Source organism: Lytechinus variegatus, chromosome 11 (assembly GCF_018143015.1).
Source record: "Lytechinus variegatus isolate NC3 chromosome 11, Lvar_3.0, whole genome shotgun sequence".
NCBI lineage: Eukaryota > Metazoa > Echinodermata > Echinoidea > Temnopleuroida > Toxopneustidae > Lytechinus > Lytechinus variegatus.
Window position 1 is genome coordinate 17,109,102 of NC_054750.1, and position 13,733 is coordinate 17,122,834.

A 13,733-nucleotide genomic window follows, 5' to 3' on the forward strand; every position below is an offset into this window, starting at 1 on the left:
AGCTCTTAAATTATTTTGCTGATACTCGTTAAATCGTCACCAATTTTCTAAACTACACCTATTGGAAAGAACACAGTGTTCTACAATGTGTCACACAATGTAAAATCACCTTCAAATTTTGAGCGTTTAAACAGTGTGAATCACATGTTCTCATTGTCTACTATGCCAACATACTGTAAAATTCCACACCATGGAGGTAACCACAGTGTGAAATTCCTTTTACACTCAAATTTGAGCATCTTAACAGTGTGAATAATATTTTCACATAATCCACTATGAGAACACATATGTCTACTATGGCAGCACACTGAAATTCCACAACATGGAGTCAACCACAGTGTGAAATTCCTTTCACACTCAAATTTGAGCATCTTAACAGTGTGAATAATATTTTCACATAATCCACTATGAGAACACATATGTCTACTATGGCAGCACACTGAAATTCCACAACATGGAGTCAACCACAGTGTGAAATTCCTTTCACACTCAAATTTGAGCATCTTAACAGTGTGAATAATATTTTCACATAATCCACTATATTCTGATAGTAGGTTTAACTTACACTCGGATTTAAAGTTTTGGTTTAAGTATGGATAGCCAATTGTTACATAAATCACCAACAGTAGAGATATCATATTTTAGCTCACTTGGCTCTCAAATCATTTATGATTGTCGAGGAAGTATATAGATGATTGTCTTCATCATCGATGAATCAGGAAAGAGCACAGTAAACACAAGAAAAATACAACCTAATGAAAATGTTGATACTTTTGGCTTCCCATACTTAAACTACAACTTCAAACAGAATACGGTCATAGTGATCTCTCTGTGTGACACGGACACTATGTTCTTTTCACTCCAGCTGGGATATATTCTTTCTTTCACCATGTTCATGTAAATCATCTTTTCAGTGGTCTACCTCTTTCAAATAAACACAGTTTGCTCTATATTACATGATTTATATTCCAGATGAAAGGGAAGCCATCCTGGAGAGGCGTGGCGTAATTAAATTCGAATTTGAGCGATTGCTTGGATCTTCCATTAACCTTAGTCATGTTAGTGTGCCTCGATCCTCTTTCTCTATCGTTTAGCACATAAAATCCCCATAAACCAAAACATTTGTCTACGGAGTCACTGTGACCCAATTATATTCAAGTTATTTTTTTATCTGAGGAATGAAAGCAAGAAAGGATTTATTATGTCGATACTGTTTTAATATCAATCACTTTGAGCTTTTCATTTTCTTTTTAACAAGCCAAGCTTATAACAGTTCGGATTTCGATTACCCGGGTTCGATTCCCACTTTTATAATAGTACCCTTTGGCAAGGCATATATCCTCATTGCCGGGTACCTCGGAGTGGATGTTTATATAGGCTCAGGTCATCTGGTTCCTTGCTTGCCAGAATTCATGTTTTTTTAGCAATCAAGTAAAAACATGTCGTGATTTCATTCAGGGGCGCGTATCTGAAAAACCTCAAGAGGTTGTAGTATAGTCACAGAAAATAATTCAATAATGCAATCCAACCGATATAAAAAAAATCAATGTTGTTATTGGAATCTTTGTCAACCTTGAACCTTACAATATGTGTAAATATAAAGGCTTATGTGTATCCCAGGGTCCTGGAAACTCGTTTTCCCACAGGTGGTGCATGTACATGCAAGAAATGAATATATATGTAATCATATATAATAATAATAATAGTGATATAGGTATATTTAACCAGGGAAGCCACCTTCATTCTAAAAACTGTTCTCCCAGTGGGCCCTGCTATTATTACCCCGGCTTTAGCTGGGCTGCCTTGACGCTCAAAGCATTAAGGAATTTCTTCCTACCGGGTACCCATTCACCTCACTTGGGTTGAGTGCAGCACAGTGTGGATAAAATTCTTGCGGAAGGAAATTACGCCATGGCTGGGATTTGAACCTACGACTCTCTGTTTAAAAGACTCAATCCACTGGGCCACAACGCTGCACAACATTTATATATACATGAATGTTTCGTTTTCCTACTTTTTAAAGTGCTATAGCCCATTAGGTTGATCATTCACAGGGCATCATTTTCTTGAAAGATATTAAAAATATTCGTATAAATACTTAAAATAATAATAAAAAAAATATCAATACGACTGCATGGGCATTCGGTTCTCCAAACATTTAAGGGACAGTCCCAGAGCCCCGTTATATAGCGGTTATTATACAACTTCCAAGAATGTTCTGTAATCTGATTGGTCCAAATCGGATCACATGATATTCAGCGAATTGCACTATGGCATCCAAATGCACTATCCTGCACTCTGACGTCATACCAAATACACTATCATGCACTCTGACGTCATAGTGCGGGAGAGTGTAAGGTCTGGAATTAAGAATTATCTAGAATTAAGATCAAATATAGCATTATAGGGGCAACTCAGTAACATGGGGTCGGAAGGGGGGGGGGTGTATAAAATAATGCACGCATTTTCATGCACAGAGGACCCAAAAATAATGAAATCTGTGCTCTACTTGTTAATGAATTTACTGCACTCGGTCCTGCAGACCTCAGTGCGATATATCGATGGGCTCTTCTCGCACATCGTTCATTATTTGGCCCTGCATGCACGCGCTTACATGCATTATTTGTATACTATTATGGTAACTTTGCCATTCAATGGTGACGTCCATGGTAACGCTAATCAACAGCCAATCAGAATCAAGGATTCCATGCAAGTCACCATTGCAAAGCAAAGTTAAAATAATGGTAACTTTTTAAATGCATCCGGGGTTCAGGAGACTAATATATTCTTTGAAAAAAAAAGTTTCGGAGAGGGATCTATGGTTGCTCCATATTTGAAACCTTTAATAGTTCCCCAGAATGTTACGACATACCACAAACCACTTTGGTTCTTGAGCAAATTAACAACCTTTACGGGAACCCTCTATCTCGAGGGTTCCAAATTCGGGACAAGAGAGTTCCGATACGCACGTTTTGTTTCTAAGAGTGCACCTCCCAGACAGAAATTAACTACATTTTTATAGATACTTTAACAAATATATAAATTGACGGGACGATCTGTTCGCCTCGCTAAGCGTTAAGGACGTACTCCGGCCTGAAGGCTTGGAAATTATATTACTTGAATGAAAAGAGTAAAACTTAATGAAAAAAAAAATCATCCAATCTGATTTACAAAAATATAAAAAGTAATTGAATTGCAAAAATTTCCCAATATTACGTGAAAATAATTTAATTCATGTCGCTATGAATAAGCAATAGGTGGGTCGATGATGTCGTACCCCAATTTTTATCCATATTTCATTTATTATTTTGTATTTAAAAATGTCCCCTTAATTTTCACAAATAGATTTTCAATGATGATCTGACAAATAAATAAATTAGCCAATCAAGTTTTTAAGTTCTAGAACAACACAAGGCACTATCTCTAAGACAGAAATAATATTCTTACAATACTTAAAATGTAAAAAAAAATGAAACTCTTGACTGGCCGTTCCGTTCTCCTGCAATTAAATGGGCAGCCCAGTAGCCTAATCATTCACAGGACTCCATCTCCCAGACATAATTTAACTTTATTCTTACAATACTTAACAAAAATCTGACTGGGCGTTCCGTTCTCACACAATTTATGGGGCAAGCTCCGTGGGCTCCTCATTCAAAGGACACCATCTCCCAGACAGAAATTAACATTATTCTTACAATACTTTAAGAAAACAAATATGTCTGGACGTTCCGTTCACCTACAATTTAAGGGACACGCCCAGTAGGCTCATCATTCACAGGACACCATCTCCCAGACAGAAATTAACAATATTCTTACAATACTTTAAGACAAAAAATCTGTCTGGGCGTTCCGTTCTCACACAATTTATGGGGCAAGCTCCGTAGGTTCCTCATTCAAAGGACACCATCTCCCAGACAGAAATTAACATTATTCTTACAATACTTTAAGAAAACAAATATGTCTGGACGTTCCGTTCACCTACAATTTAAGGGACACGCCCAGTAGGCTCATCATTCACAGGACACCATCTCCCAGACAGAAATTAACAATATTCTTACAATACTTTAAGACAAAAAATCTGTCTGGGCGTTCCGTTCTCACACAATTTATGGGGCAAGCTCCGTAGGTTCCTCATTCAAAGGACACCATCTCCCAGACAGAAATTAACATTATTCTTACAATACTTAAAGAAAAAAAATCTGTCTGGGCGTTCCGTTCACCTACAATTTAAGGGACACGCCCAGTAGGCTCATCATTCACAGGACACCATCTCCCAGACAGAAATTAACATTATTCTTACAATACTTAAAGAAAAAAAATCTGTCTGGGCGTTCCGTTCACCTACAATTTAAGGGACACGCCCAGTAGGCTCATCATTCACAGGACACCATCTCCCAGACAGAAATTAACAATATTCTTACAATACTTTAAGAAAAAAAATCTGTCTGGGCGTTCCGTTCACCTACAATTTAAGGGGCAAGCCCAGTAGGCTCATCATTCACAGGACACCATCTCCCAGACAGAAATTAACATTATTCTTACAATACTTTAAGAAAAAAAAATCTGTCTGGGCGTTCCGTTCACCTACAATTTAAGGGACACGCCCAGTAGGCTCATCATTCACAGGACACCATCTCCCAGACAGAAATTAACAATATTCTTACAATACTTAAAGAAAAAAAAAACTGTCTGGGCGTTCCGTTCACCTACAATTTAAGGGGCAAGCCCAGTAGGCTCATCATTCACAGGACACCATCTCCCAGACAGAAATTAACAATATTCTTACAATACTTTAAGAAAAAAAATCTGTCTGGGCGTTCCGTTCACCTACAATTTAAGGGGCAAGCCCAGTAGGCTCATCATTCACAGGACACCATCTCCCAGACAGAAATTAACATTATTCTTACAATACTTAAAGAAAAATCTGTCTGGGCCTTCCGTTCACCTACAATTTAAGGGACACGCCCAGTAGGCTCATCATTCACAGGACACCATCTCCCAGACAGAAATTAACAATATTCTTACAATACTTTAAGAAAAAAAACTGTCTGGGCGTTCCGTTCACCTACAATTTAAGGGGCAAGCCCAGTAGGCTCATCATTCACAGGACACCATCTCCCAGACAGAAATTAACATTATTCTTACAATACTTAAAGAAAAAAAATCTGTCTGGGCGTTCCGTTCACCTACAATTTAAGGGACACGCCCAGTAGGCTCATCATTCACAGGACACCATCTCCCAGACAGAAATTAACAATATTCTTACAATACTTTAAGACAAAAAATCTGTCTGGGCGTTCCGTTCTCACACAATTTATGGGGCAAGCTCCGTAGGTTCCTCATTCAAAGGACACCATCTCCCAGACAGAAATTAACATTATTCTTACAATACTTAAAGAAAAAAAATCTGTCTGGGCGTTCCGTTCACCTACAATTTAAGGGGCAAGCCCAGTAGGCTCATCATTCACAGGACACCATCTCCCAGACAGAAATTAACATTATTCTTACAATACTTAAAGAAAAAAAATCTGTCTGGGCGTTCCGTTCACCTACAATTTAAGGGACACGCCAAGTAGGCTCATCATTCACAGGACACCATCTCCCAGACAGAAATTAACATTCTTACAATACTTTAAGAAAAAAAAAATCTGTCTGGGCATTCTGTTCTCCTACAATTTAAGGGGCAAGCCCAGTAGACACATCATTCACAAGACACCAATCTCCCAGACAGAAAGTAAAATTATTTCTACGAAACTTAAAAAAAAAAAAATATTCTTACAATACTAAAATGTAAAAAAAAATGAAAATCTGACTGGGCGTTCCGTTCTCCTACAATTTAAGGGACAAGCCCAGTAGACACATCATTCACAGGACACCAATCTCCCAGACAGAAAGTAAAATTATTTCTACGAAACTTGAAATAGAATTCTTACAATACTAAAATGTAAAAAAAAAAATGAAAATCTGACTGGGCGTTCCGTTCACCTACAATTTAAGGGGCAAGCCCAGTAGGCTCATCATTCACAGGACACCATCTCCCAGACAGAAATTAACATTGCTCTTACAAAACTTCAAATGAAAAAAAAATCTGACTGGGCATTCTGTTCTCCTACAATTTAAGGGGCAAGCCCAGTAGGCTCATCATTCACAGGACACCATCTCCCAGATAGAAATTATCATTATTCTAATACTTTAAATAAAAAAAAAATCGCTAGGCTCATCATTCACAGGACACCATCTCCCAGACAGAAATTAACATTATTCTTACAATACTTTAAGAAAAAAAAATCTGTCTGGGCGTTCCGTTCACCTACAATTTAAGGGGCAAGCCCAGTAGGCTCATCATTCACAGGACACCATCTCCCAGACAGAAATTAACATTGCTCTTACAAAACTTCAAATGAAAAAAAAAATCTGACTGGGCATTCCGTTCTCCTACAATTTAAGGGGCAAGCCCAGTAGGCTCATCATTCACAGGACACCATCTCCCAGACAGAAATTATCATTATTCTAATACTTTGAATAAAAAAAAAAACTCACTGGGCGTTCCGTTCTCCTACAATTTAAGGGACAAGCACAGTAGACACATCATTCACAGGACACCAATCTCCCAGACAGAAAGTAAAATTATTTCTACGAAACTTGAAATAGAATTCTTACAATACTAAAATGTAAAAAAAAATGAAAATCTGACTGGGCGTTCCGTTCTCCTACAATTTAAGGGGCAAGCCCAGTAGACACATCATTCACAAGACACCAATCTCCCAGACAGAAAGTAAAATTATTTCTACGAAACTTAAAATAAAAAAAATATTCTTACAATACTAAAATGTAAAAAAAAATGAAAATCTGACTGGGCGTTCCGTTCTCCTACAATTTAAGGGGCAAGCCCAGTAGGCTCATCATTCACAGGACACCATCTCCGAGACAGAAATTATCATTATTCTAATACCTTAAATAAAAAAGTAAAAAATCTGACTGGGGGTTCCGTTCACCTACAATTTAAAGGGCAAGCCCAGTAGGCTCATCATTCTCAGGACTCCATCTCCCAGACAGAAATTAACATTATTTCTACGATACTTAAAATACAAAAAATAATATTCTTACAGAGCGTTCGGTTCACCTATAGTTTATTCTTGCTTGGATAGCAGAGCGAGACTATAGGCGCCGTTTTTCCGATTGCGGTGGCGTGGTCAACATTGGAATCTTAAACAAGGTTAAGTTTTTGAAATGTCACCATCACTTAGAAAGTGTATGAACCTTGTCCACAAAACTTGGACATGAGGGTAATCAAGTTTTACTGAACATCCTTCCTGAGTTTCAGGTCACATAAAGGTCAAAGGTTATTTGGGGTCAATGAATTTAGACCATGTTGGGGGAAAATCAATATGGAAATCTTAAGTAAGGTTAATGTCGTCATAACGTAGAAAGCATATGAACCTAGTTCATTAAACTTAGAGATAATGGTAAAAGTCTATCACTGAAGATTCTGTCCGAGTTTCATGTCACGTGATCAAGGTCAAAGGTCACTTAGGGTCAACGACTTGTGCCTTGTTTGGGGGATTTGAGGAATTGTCATAACTTTAAAGTTTATGGATCTAGTTCATGAAAATCGGACATAAGTGAACCAATGTCTCCCGAATATCCTGTGCGCGTTTCAGGTCACATGACCAAGATCAAAAATTAAAGGTCAATGAGCTTTGGTCGTGTTGGGGGTATTTTTTGAATTGGCATCATAACTTAGAAAGTTTACGGATCTACACATGTAGTTCATGAAACTATGACATAAAGGTAATCAGGTATGAATGATTGTTTTTCACGCGTCTTAGGTCACATGATCAGGGTCAAAGGTCATTTCGGGTCAATTGACATAGTATCATATTGGGTGGTTTCAAGCCAGATGTTGGCCTTGGTATTGGTGTTGAAATTTGGATTGCTTTCCCTAGCTTCAAAACTTATTCAGATATTGAAAAAAAAAAACTGATCCAGATCACATTATTGACATCTCAACAACTAGTGAGTGACTTTTCGAGACCATCTTTGGTGTTATAATCGTTTAAAAATTTACCTAATACCAACACCAGAAGGTCAACACTGAACTTGAAGTCACCCATTGTCATATGAATGTTGTGTTTTGTGAATAATTATTCAATAGCTGTTTTCAAAGTCAGCACTGCTGCTATTTCCGATTGCGTAAAGCATGCGAGACTTTCAGAGGCGTTCCACTTGTTATGCATTTTCACCACTTTTCAGCTGAGCAATTTGCTGAAGAAATGCTCCAATTATCGGGCTTCGAAAATGAATTATCTTGTGATTTCCTACCGGCGTGGCGTCATGAATACCGTGACGGCATGCTGTGTGAGAATCGATGTGATTCCATAGGGTTTTCCAACATCTTTAAAATCAAAATTTCAATGAATAATATATTAGATTTAATTTTAATATAATTTTCTTTGTTAATTGAGGAACTCTTTTTTGGGTGAGGGCGGGGGGGGGGGGGTTAAGCGGGAAGTTACCTCCCACCCCATCTTTACATCATTGTGTGTATAATGTGTTTGTGTGTGAAAGTGTGCAAACATGTAAACTTATGGAGTGTGTGTACACAAGCTCTCCTGCCTGATTTTTCTTATTAATTTATAATGACAGCGATGCGTGCGAAGAAAAAAATCCTTTCCTTACTTCATTCAACTAATGTATATTAACAATGCTGATTGAGGATGGTATTACTGTGCGTAAGTTTATGTCGTATAAAGAAGCGGATTTTTCATCATTTTTTCGACCTTGATACGGGAAGGGGGTGATTGTACACAGGCCCTCCTCATGGAAATTGGGGGATGTATCTTCCCATTCGCCGCAACCCACACATCAGCCCCAATTGGTGTTAAGCACATACGTGAATGGATCAGAAAGACATCCAATGCACTTTGAAATGCTCCTGCGCCAGGGGGAGGGGGTATAGACACAAATTCCCAGCTGCTGCTTCAGTATAGTCTCCCATCCCCGTGCTACGAATGATGGAGAGGCAATATACCTTGTATTAAATGACTAAATTTTCAAAATTTCTAGGCTCAAGCATCCAGAAGTCCGCCCAGTGGCGTAACTACGGGGGGCATGGGGGGCACGTGCCCACAATCGCCGGGGGAAACGGGGAAAAGGAGAAAAAGAGGGGAGAAAGGAAGAGAAACTTAGTGGGGAAGAACAAAATTACTGTTCATTATTACATAAGAAACATTTTATTTATAACTTTATGAAACATAATTTGCTCAGGGCCTATGTCTTCATTGTTCCTCGCTTTGTTTGTTTAGCGAGACAGGTACGTATCATATAATGAAAAAAACAATGCATATTATATCCCTTTTTAGATCTGAATATAAAAAAATTTCAGCTCGCGCTTCACACTCGCATTAAGTAATCAGGAAATACAAGGCGTTTAATGGCACTGTTCTTAAAATGTCTCTACTATGTCAGTATACCGGCAACTGAGCGCGCTCACTTAGTGACTCAATGTTGGTGGTGCCCTCCCCCCTACCGTGACCCAAGCCACGGTATGCCGAGTCCGCCCCCCCCCCTCAGAAAAGGTGCCTGGAGCCGCGCCTGCCCAAAAATGCCAAGATAGGATATCTCCTTTCATGCCAGAGTATTTAAAGGATTTATAATTAGATTAATAACTATATTTCATAATCAGGCAATAGGCCTTATTCATAAATTGACTCGACCATTCTCACGTGATGCGTAATGCAGCAGATACAATTCACTTTCGTAACGGCCCAATTCGGAGATTCATGTAATATAAGATTTAGCGTGGGAGTAGGGCGGTTGCGCAAGAGAAATTCTGCGGGGTTTTTAAATAATCAGTACAAAGTAGAGCAGTTTTACCTTTTAAAGGGCATTTATAGAATGAATCAACGAATTTAAAATAGTATTAATCATTTGTCGATTAAAAAAAGCATATCATTGTTTTTGTCTATTTTATATGTGCGTGTGTCTGTGGAGAGTAATATTGCACCCCGGCTCTTCCCCACGTCTAGTAAAATTCTCTCCGTCGTACCGTCTCTGATCCCACATTGGGCTATCGTTTAAGTTTCATAAAGTTTGAAAATGTTTGCGTTCTGTCATTTAGAGTGTGGTAGGCCTAGATCTGCCATATTTTTTTTAATAGATTTTGGCATACCCCAGCTGAATAAAAAGTACATTTCGATCCCTGTGCCCCCCGCTTTCAACTAACTCCACCACCCCTGTAAGCAGTGGCGCACCGCGAGTCAAGACAAGGAGGGGGCAAGATCAAACTTACATGTAATTTCCATCCTTTAGGCAGGTAAAGTGACCTGAAAAGAAACATATTAGGGCTGGTTTGTGCACTTTTGTAATCATGCACGTGATACCTATTTTACTAATCAAATATATTGCGGAACATTTTGAACATTTTGGATATTCAGATCAGAAAAAAGACATTATGGACTGTTTGTAGGAATTCATAAAGAGCATAAGTATTTCACTAATCCAAAAATATGATGCGAAGTGCGAGCTGTATTTTTTTTTTTTGATTAACGCACGGGGGGGTGCAGGCAGAAGCATGTGTCAAAAACAAAGCTCAAAGCACGAGGAATTAGATTCAGACCCAATGGGCGTGGGGCAGGCACTTTTAGAAAACAAAAGATGCGTGTGCCAAAAACAATAATAAAAGCTCGAAGCATGAAAAAAAATTATTTGGTGTATATTGACTTGAAAACAAAATGATTTAGAGCCATAATATTTCTCTTGAACGGGGTTATGTATCTCATTAAACAGACAATCCGAGCGACAGTAACGGTGAACATCTACATAGCATCAGTTTCAGATTTTTTTTTCTCATTTCCAACAAAAATACAAAATTCATAGGGCTACAGATTGCATGAAATTAAGCAGTTAACGTAGAATATATACAATTTTACTTTTTTTATTATAAATTTGAAACCAAAGTGAATCGTAATAAAAGATATGGGGTATACTTCCTTTTTTTTCTCTTTCATCTGTTTCTATTTCTTTCTTTCTTTTTCTTTATTTCTTTCTTTCTCTCTTTCTTTTTTTCTTTCTCTCTCTTTCTCTTTTCGCTCTTTTTTTCGCCGGCCGATGGGGGGGGTGCATGTGACACCCTCGTAGTTGCGCCACTGCCTGCAATAAATAAATTCTTGACACCAAACAGAAATACATTAGACAATGAAATTACAATTTCATTTATCATAAGACATAAATACATTTGGTATAAAACTGAATTATTCCCCATCAAGGGTCTTTATAAATAGCCTAAACCTTTTCGTGTGTATGGCCCCATCTTACAAAGAAACTACAATTGATGCAATCAACAACGAGATCTACAACAACTATAAAGACAGCAACATCAACATCTAAACTGCGTGTTTATTTAACATTTCTACATAATGATATATGCAACTCGGTGTAAAATTGGCAGAGGTACTGTAAATGGCAAAAGTAAAAATGGCATAGGTAAAAATGGCATAGGTAAAAATGGCAAACGTAAAAATGGCAAACGTAAAAATGCCAGAAGTATTAATGGCAGCGGTAAAAATGGCAGCGGTAAAAATGGCAGAGGTAAACATGGCTGAGATAAAAAAAAAGATCACAGAGGTATTTAGACTTAAACCCCATGCCAAAAAAATCCAAAAGCCCTTCCATGTACATTAGATTAAATAAGAAATGTTCTGAGAAGAAGATTACAATTAAAATGTTGGACTAGTGAAAAGGGCAACCTCTTTAAATCATCCTGTAGATTTTCAGCATCAACTTGATAACACTTGAGTTAGTATTTCTTTTTTTCTTTCCTGGACTTACATGCACGGTCTTCTCATGTCAAATCGCTCTTTGAAGCACACTTTGGATTCCAAGTATTGTACTTAATTAAACAGGAAATTCACCCTGACATAAAGTTTATCGTAAAAATAGCAGAAAACAATTAAAATTATATTGGTGAGGGTCTTAGGGAATCCATGAAAGATTTTAAAATCTATTAGAATTTCATATTTTAATGGTGACGTCATTTGCGAGCAGTTTTCCCGTATACGGTGTAAAAATATCAATGAAATTTTATTTTCTAAAAAAATAAATGAAAATATGTTTTTTTATTGTACCTTAAGTATATACTCATACAAATCATTTCCCATCCACCCCTGAAAGATTTTTTTTTAGCCAAAATTTGAAAAGTAGACCTATATACATTTTGGTGCATAGAATACGGGAAGCTGTTCGTATATGACGTCACAGATAAGAAACTCAAATTTCTAATAACTTTCTTAATCTTTGATGGGTTTTCCTCAAACCTTCACCAATATTATTTTTTCCGCTATTTTTACAGTAAACCATTTATCAGGGTGAACTTCCCCTTCAAAATCGATAGAATGGTACCTATAAGAAACACGTCACCTATGGTTATTTTACCTCTGCCATTTTTACCTCTGTCATTATTCCCTCTGCCATTCTACCTTTGCCATTTTTACCTGGCACCTTCTATTTTTTGTGTGTTTACAAAGGACATTGTAAAATATGACGATTGGTGGATTGCCATTATACTTGAAGTGATTGGATCAATCGTATCTCTTTTTACTGTACTTGATACTTGATGTGGTAATCCATTTGGCAGCTCATACAGAAACTATTCTGGGATGATGAATAAAGTGAGCCACTGAAAGGAGTCACATCATGGTCATGAAGTGCAGAAATGGTGATGGATAGACACAGCAATATTGTATGTGTACAGTAAAACATAAAAACATCTCGGCAAAATTAACTTAATGAATTGAATATCATTTGCACATATAACAGAATAGGGGGAAAATCGAATAAAAAACCCAAACTCTTGGCAAATTCAATATCTATCTTTGAAAAACTACATATATTATACGTACAATAGCAGTAGGGTCCCGGGAGTATAGGCCCCCTCATATAACGAGTGAGTATAGGCCTGAAGTCCGGCCCCGGAAACGGCAATTACAATCCTCACCTTCTCTCTTTTTCACACAAGCTATCTCGGCCTATGGCCCTAAAAATGAATTTATTTTGTTCATATGACTTAAAAAAGAACTTGATATTACATTACCCCGGCATTACCCGCAGATCCACAGATGAATGAAGAGAGGAAGATCACGTTCACCCTACCGAATTCGTATACGAGTCTCCAAAATTCAAAAGTCCCGGCTTTAAAACGAGGGAACTTCTCATGGAACACTAGCACTGCCAGTGATCACACACAGTAAAATAGTACCAGCCAATCGAATGGAAGGAAATTCGTAGCTTGCAACACAATTGTAAATGAAAATCACTGTGAAGGCTCTTCGTGAAATAAACTCTGACAATGATCGGATACCGATGCATTGAGCTTGACCACTGGACTCGACCCTTTAACTTGAAATTCAATTGATAAAGCTTTCATCAAAGGGCTCAATTGTACGTACTGTCGCAACCGCGAAACCAGTTCCAGACATGCTTTTGTGTGAACGATCGGTCAGGTTGCAGGGGCAAGGGGGCGGGGGCGGCATTTTTGTACAGAAAAAAGTCTTCACTTCCAATCATTAGTGATGTAGGACCTATGGCAGGAAAGATTTGACAATAAGCCAAAAAAAAGTTTCACTAGCCATTTTGTTCAAAGAAAAAAATGGGGGAAAGGGGTTCCTCAATTGCACGAAATATTCCCCACAATATGCGTTATTTTGTTATGACTTTGGCAAAAAAAAAAAGAAAGA

The 13,733-nt window shown here is 37.8% G+C and overlaps 1 protein-coding gene across 1 annotated transcript in view; it reads right to left on the reverse strand.

Annotated features, from left to right (window-relative positions):
- LOC121423732 (MAM and LDL-receptor class A domain-containing protein 1-like) overlaps nucleotides 1-13,225 on the reverse strand; it is an 81,335-nt gene extending 68,110 nt beyond the window's left edge. The window contains exon 1 of the mRNA XM_041619191.1: nucleotides 13,102-13,225. The gene's annotated coding sequence lies outside the window, so the exon portion shown is untranslated. The remainder of the gene's footprint in view (nucleotides 1-13,101) is intronic.
- Nucleotides 13,226-13,733: the final 508 nt, after the last annotated feature.